General features: G+C 39.8%; 1 protein-coding gene and 1 long non-coding RNA gene across 2 annotated transcripts in view; both read right to left on the bottom strand.

Annotated features, from left to right (window-relative positions):
- The window catches only part of LOC111975742 (torsin-1A-interacting protein 2), a 4,123-nt gene extending 2,801 nt beyond the window's left edge, over positions 1–1,322 (bottom strand). Inside the window, exon 1 of the mRNA XM_024004297.2 lies at positions 1,218–1,322. The gene's annotated coding sequence lies outside the window, so the exon portion shown is untranslated. The remainder of the gene's footprint in view (positions 1–1,217) is intronic.
- A 46-nt stretch (positions 1,323–1,368) lies between these two features.
- On the bottom strand, positions 1,369–7,083 carry LOC111975743 (uncharacterized). The gene is made up of 3 exons (XR_002878867.2): positions 6,752–7,083; positions 3,488–3,701; positions 1,369–1,447 (listed from the first exon to the last, which is right to left on the bottom strand). It is a non-coding gene; the product is annotated as an uncharacterized lncRNA (long non-coding RNA).
- Between the last annotated feature and the right edge of the window lie 540 nt (positions 7,084–7,623).

Genomic DNA, 7,623 nt, shown 5'->3' with positions numbered 1-7,623 from the left:
GGATTGAACCCAGAGTAAAACCTCTGATTTCAAGTATTGTGTGGCAGCAGTTATGGGTATGCTTGTCACCAGCAGGGACTGGGGAGTTTGTCAGGTCAGAAGAATATGAAAGGAACAAAGCCCAGGTAAAACATTAAGAGGAAACCCCACCCTCAGTCTTCTGAAAACTAAAAACTATCCCAGGTTTAGAATTAAACTAAATATATTGCCAAGGACACACCAGAATGGCTTTGAGTGTTCTCAGTCTCAGTCCTGACTTAAATTGCTTGAAAATCAGAGACAGTTTCAAATATTGCTGTCCATCAATGATTCCTAACAAATGAACTGAGCTGGAGCAAATTGGACAAAAACTATGGATATACACAGTGTACAAAACATTAAGAACACCTGCTCTTTTCATGACAGACTGACCAGGTGAAAGCTTTTGATCCCTTATTGATGTCACTTGTTAAATCCATTCAATCGTGTATCAATACTAGGAAGGTGTTCTTAATGTTTTGTGCATCACTGGTTTGGGGACATGAGGCTGTAGCCATTATGCATATCACACATTTGTCATGTAGGATATTTCTTTATTTAGGCTACATTAAACATTTATTTAAATATTATTCCAGTGATGGAATGATTGGCTATGAAATATGTAATGATCGGCTATGAAAAGCCAACTGACATTTACTCCTGAGGTGCTGACTTGCTGCACCCTCGACAACTACTGTGATTATTATTATTTGACCATGCTGGTCATTTATGAACATTTGAACATCTTGGCCATGTTCTGTTTATAATCTCCACCCGGCACAGCCAGAAGAGAGGACTGCCACCCTCATAGCCTGGTTCCTCTCTAGGTTTTTTTCCTATGTTTTGGCCTTTCTAGGGAGTTTTTCCTAGCCACCGTGCTTCTACACCTGCATTGCTTGTTGTTTGGGTTTTAGGCTGGGTTTCTGTACAGCACTTTGAGATATCAGCTGATGTACAAAGGGCTATATAAATACATTTGATTTGATTTGGCCTCGCTGATCGTAGAAATCCTTGAGATTGTGAAGTTGGATTTTTTTTACTTATCCATTTGGAAAACTGCAATCTATATTTTTTGTGTCCAACATTTTTTTTAACTTGTCCTGGAAAGAGGACAAGTAATAATGTCAAGACCTGCAATAAGACAGAATCAGGGAATTAGATGGTACCATTTTTTGGGGTGAAACATTGAACTTTCTCACCTTCAGTATCAAGATCCTCCAAGTTCTGGCTCCCCTGACCACTTGATGTATTTGAGTGTAAAGAGGAATCCTGGTTCTGGTTGCTCTGCTCTGCCGGAGTATCTATATCTGGTTGTTAGAGCTCTCCTCTAGACTTCTACTGCTCTCCACTTGGGCAGTGGTGCTTTGTCTCTCTTTGGATCACGGCCTGGCTGTTCCATCACTGCAGCAGAAGCCCGTCTCCTTTTTTACTAGAGCCACAGGAAAACACAACAGAGGATGAACACAATAAGCAGTGCCTGGTGAAAGTATACACACCTCTTGCAAAGTCTTGCACCTCTCTGATTCAGAGGGGTCGGTTAAATGCGGAGAACACATTTCAGTTGAATGCATTCAGTTGTACAACTGACTAGGTATCCCCCTTTCCTTTCACATTTTGCTGCCATCAATTTAAATAACAAAATAGATTAACTTCTTTGGGACTGGGGGGCAGTATTGAGTAGCTTGGATAAAAAGGTGCCCAGAGTAAACTGCCTGCTCTCAGGCCCAAAACTAGAATATGCATATAATTAGTAGAGTTGGATAGAAAACACCCTGAAGTTTCTAAAATTGTTTGAATGATGTCTGAGTATAACAGAACTCATATGGCAGGCAAAACCTGAGAAAAAAATCCAACCAGGAAGTGGGAAATCTGAGGTTTGTGTTTTTCCAAGTCATTGCCTATCAAATATACAGTGTCTATGGGGTCATATTGCACTTCCTAAGGCTTCACTAGATGTCAACAGTCTTTAGAACCTTGTTTGAGGCTTCTACTGTGAGGAGGAGAGAATGAGAGCTGTTTCAACCAGAGGTCTGGCCATGAGCTCAGTCTCGCGTGCGCCGTGAGAGGTAGCTGCGATCCATTGCATTTCTAAAGACAAAGGAATTCTCCGGTTGAAACATTATTGAAGATTTATGTTAAAAAAATCCTAAAGATTGATTCTATACATCGTTTGACATGTTTCTACAAACTGTAATAGAACGTTTTTTGACATTTCGTCTGAACAAGTGAATCGCGGCATTATGCATTGGATTACTGGTCTAAACGTGCGAACAAAAAGGAGGTATTTGGACATAAATGATGGACTTTATTAAACAAACATTTATTGTGGAACTGGGATTCCTGGGAGTGCATTCCGATCAAGATCATCAAAGGTCAGTGATTATTATAACGCTATTTCTGACACCTCTCCTTCTTTGGAAAATGGCTGGATGTTTTCTGTGACTAGCGTGACCTAACATATCGCAAGGTGTGCTTTCGCCGTAAAGCCATTTTGAAATCTGACACAGCGTTTGCACTAAGGAGAAGTTCACATATATTCCCATGCATAAACTTGTATCTTTTATCAATGTTTATTATGAGTATTTCTGTATTTCATGTGGCTCTCTGCACTTTCACCGGATGTTTTGTTTGAGACAATGTATTCTGATCAATAACACACCAATTTCAAATAGGTTTTTGGACATAAAGATTAACTTTATCGAACAAAACACACATTTATTGTGTAACATGAAGTCCTGTGAGTGCCATCTTGAAGATCATCAAAGGTTAGTGATTCATTTAATCGCTATTTCTGATTTTTGTGAGCCCTCTCCTTGGCTGGAAAATGGCTGTATGGTTTTCTGTGACTAGGTGCTGACCTAACATAATCGTTTGGTGTGCTTTCGCCGTAAAGCCTATTTGAAATCGGACACCTGTGGCTGGATTTACAAGAAGTTTATCTTTAAAATGGTGTAAAATACTTGTATGTTTGAGGAATTTTAATATGGGATTTCTGTTTTGAATTTGGCGCCCTGCATTTTCACTGGCTGTTGGCGGGTGACAGACTGACCAGGTGAAAGCTTTGATCCCTTATTGATGTCACTTGTTAAATCCACTTAAATCAGGTATAAATACTAGGATGGTGTTCTTAATGTTTTGTGCATCACTGTTTTGGGGACATGAGGCTGTAGCCATTATGCATATCACATACACTTTGTCATGTAGAATATTTTTTATGTAGGCTACATTAAACATTTATTTAAATATTATTCCAATGTTGGCTTCGCTGATCGTAGAAATTCCTTGAGATTGTGAAGTGTGATTTTTTTTTACTTATCCATTTGGAAAACTGAATCTATATTTTTGTGTCCAACATTTAAAAAAAACTTGTCCTCAAAGAGGATAAGTGTTCATGTCAAGACCTGAAATAAGAAGAATCAGGGAATTAGATGGTACCATTTTTGGGGGTGAAACATTAAACTTTTCTCACCTTCAGTATCAAGATCCTCCAAGTTCTGGCTCCCCTGACCACTTGATGTATTTGGGGGTAAAGAGGAATCCTGGTTCTGGTTGCTCTGCTCTGCCGGAGTATCTATATCTGTAGAGCCTCTCTCACTGCTCTCCACTTGGGCAGTGGTGCTGTTCCTCTGGATCACGGCCTGGCTGTTCCATCACTGCAGCAGAAGGCCCCGTCTCCTTTTTTACTAGAGCCACAGGAACACAAACAGAGGATGAACACAATAAGCAGTGCTGGGAAAGTATACAATCTCTTGCAAAGTCTTGCACCTCTCTGATTCAGAGGGGTCGGTTAAATGAGAAGACACATTTCAGTTGTACAACTGACTAGGTATCCCCCTTTCACATTTTGCTCTATCAATTTAAATAACAAAAAATGATGAAATTGATGTTTTTCTTACCGATCTACACAACTACTCCACATTTTCAAAGGTAAAGAAATATAGATTTTAGAGGAGATGTCTTGATTGTGTTTGTCTTTATACCCCAGAGTTCATACTTGGTGGAAGCAGCTTTGGCAGCCATTACAGAAGTAAATCCTTTTGAATAAGAGTCTTCCAACCTTGCAACAACTCTTAGGGCAACAAACAGTGTACAAAACATTACATCTGAAAAGGGATTACATTTGATGTGACTCGTTGGGCAGGACGCACCACCCTCTGGAGAGCCCTGTGGTTGTGAACGGTGCAGTTGTCGTACCAGGCAGTGATACAGCCCGACACATTGGTGCGGCCTGCCGAAACGAGTCACCAGGGGCACACTGCCTGCCCTCCAGAACAACTACAGCACCTGGTGTCACAGGAAGGCCAAGAAGATCAAGGACCCCAGCTACCCGAGCCACAGCCTGTTCATCCACTACATACAGAAGGCGCGGTAAGTACAGGTGCATCAATGCTGGGACAGAGAGACTGAAAAACAGGTTCTATCTCAAGACTATCAGACTGTTAAATAGTCACCATAGCTGGCCTCCGCCCAGTACCTTGCCCTGAACTTCAGTCCCTGTCATTAGCCGGCTATCAACCGTTACTCAATCCTGCACCTTAACGCTGCTGTCTTATGTACAGACATGGAACACTGGTCAACTTGATAATGTTTACACACTGTTTTAGCCACTTCATATGTATATACTGTATTCTAGCCCATTCTATTTTTAACTATTGCTGTCCATATACTATTCTATCCGTTTTCTTAAAATATACTAACAATATGTAATAATATATTGTTATAAATTCCCCCCCACACACACACTGACATTGCTCGTTCTTAATTACATTCTTTGACTTTTTAGATTAATGTGTATTGTTGTGAATTGTTAGATATTAGTTGACTTTTGGAGCTAGAAACACAAGTATTTTGCTACACTCACAATAACATTTGCTAAATGTGTATGCGACCAATACAATTGATTTGGGAAATCATGATAGATAAGAACGGGTCAATTTAAACTGAACAAAAATATAAAAACGCAACATGCAACAACTTCTAAGATTTGACCGAGTTACAATTCATATGAGGAAATCAGTCAATTTGAAATAAATTGGTTGTGGAAATCAGTAGGCCGTAATCTGTGGATTTCAAATGACTGGGAATACAGATTTGAATCGGATGGTCATAGATAGCTTTTTTTTAAAGTAGGGGTACCACTTGCCAGGTGGTAGCAGAGAGAACAGTCTATGACTTGGCTGGCTGGAGTCTGACAATTTTTAAGGCCTTCTTGTGACACCGACTGGTATAGAGGTCCTGGATGGCAGGAGTGCCTTGCGGTTGATGCAGAGCAGTTGCTATACCAAACGGTGATGCAGCCCGTCAAGATGCTCTCAATGGTACACTTGTACAGAACTAGAACTTTGAGGATCTGAGGGCCCGTGCCAAATCTTTTCAGCCTCCTCAGGCTTGTTGTTAAGTTAGGTAATTGGCACCAGGCGTGTGTCCATACAGCCTTTCCCTAGTTAAAGTTTACCCCATTCATAGAAGCTAACTACCTTTAGTGCCTATGATGAAGGCATCTTCTTCCCGTGGAGTTTTGTTAACAGCCCCGACGCTCGGTCTGAACGTGAACACACATTGCTTGAGGTACAGTTTTGGAAACATAAGGAAAGAGATATATATATATATATATATCTTTCATATCAGCAAGAAATCATTTTTCCTAAAACAAAGGTTAAATTACTACACCATATCTCCATGTTACAGCGTGTATACAGAAGACAGGCAGAAGACAGAGGCAACCACCTGCGCCTATTAGCTATCTAGAATGCTGCTGTGTGTAATGAAAAGCTGCCAGAAACATGTAATAAAAACTGTYAGCTGCAACTGTGTTAAAGATTAGATTTGTTTAATTAGTTTAAGCTGGTTAAAACTGTGTACAGTAAGTGTATATTTAGCGTTKGTGAAATTATTTTGATGTGATATTAAAGTAAAGGGCTTCATGTTTCTAGAACCGTATCACAATTAAGAATCGATTMACTTTTAGATGGAGTATTTGGCTGTATTTTGCCAGAGCTAATCTACCGCTGAAAATAACACAATGTCCTTGGACCAAGGAGTAACGCAGTAGGCACGCCTATACTCTGGCTTAAAGATTTAATGTCACTTTATGGACGACCCAATAAAATACACATAGAAGTGTGTTATAGATCTGTCACTCATTGAAAGCAAGTCTAGGAAGCGGTATATCTGTTCTATGTGCGCTATTTATATGCTTCCCCGTTCTTAGAGATTCTTCGGGATTTTGACAATAAAGCCCTTTATCTACTTCCTCATAAGATGAACCATGGATTCCTTTTATTTCTCTGTTTGCAGTTTGACGGTAGTTGCTAACTAGCTTCCTTCATACTGGATGCAGACACAAAAGTGGTAACCATAAATTCATCTGACATTAGGGAAGTAGATAAAGGCCTTAATAATGGCCAAAATCCCGAACTGTCCCTTTAATTTTTGTTATGCTCTTTTACTTTAGGTTTTGTACACCAGCTTCAAAAAGCAGAAAATACAATATTTTTGGATACATATTTCGCAACGGTTTAGATGGTGCGATGATTCTGTACACTTAGTGCTTGTTTTGTCACATAAAGTTAAATTAGGCAAACTGTTAGAATTTTAGCAAACAGAAAATGGCGGAACGATTTCTGTTTATCTGAAGTGATATTAAGTTAGTGTTGCTAGCTATTAGTATAAACACTGTAGTGGTTATTTACCAGAATTGTTTGCATTTCTATCGTGTTATGAGTATACTTACCCACTGTATCGCCTTCCTCAGATAAATATCCGCTTAGAATTTGCCTCTTGGTACAGAGGAGCAATAATAAATGTCGCAGAATGACCGCTTATAGCCGGAACATAGATTCGTTAGCTATTTTCTTCCAACGAAATCTATGGAACGTGKCACTTATTTCCGGTGTTCTGTCGAAACGGCCCCTCYTAGGAAACGCTTCTGAAAACGATGTAGCTAGCTAGTCTAAATATTTAATTTGCGCTATACGGTATAATTTATAGTGGAACCATGGATCCAGAGATTTTACTGAACAACCCTACTCAACCAGCGAGTAGGTCGACAAAACAATTGACGAATGTTTTGTCAGGCAGGCAGCTACCTAATTCCATCTACACTGAGYAAAAATATAAACSCAACATGCAWCAATTTCAAAGAATTTATAGAGTTACAGTTCAAATGAGTAAATCAGACACTTGAAATAAATTCATTAGGCCCTATTCTATAGATTTTAAATGACTGGGAATATACAGATATGCATCTGTTGGTCACAGATTGATAGTTTNCCAGCTACCCGAGCCACAGCCTGTTCATCCCACTACCATACAGAAGGCGCGGTAAGTACAGGTGCATCAATGCTGGGACAGAGAGACTGAAAAACAGGTTCTATCTCAAGACTATCAGACTGTTAAATAGTCACCATTAGCTGGCCTCCGCCCAGTACCTTGCCCTGAACTTCAGTCCCTGTCATTAGCCGGCTATCAACCGGTTACTCAATCCTGCACCTTAAACGCTGCTGTCTTATGTACAGACATGGAACACTGGTCAACTTGAATAATGTTTACACACTGTTTTAGCCACTTCATATGTATATACTGTATTCTAGCCCATTCTATTTA

Source organism: Salvelinus sp. IW2-2015, linkage group LG16, assembly GCF_002910315.2.
Source record: "Salvelinus sp. IW2-2015 linkage group LG16, ASM291031v2, whole genome shotgun sequence".
NCBI classification, from domain to species: domain Eukaryota; kingdom Metazoa; phylum Chordata; class Actinopteri; order Salmoniformes; family Salmonidae; genus Salvelinus; species Salvelinus sp. IW2-2015.
Note: the sequence above shows the minus strand (reverse complement) of the source record. Positions and strands in the feature narration are given on the sequence as shown.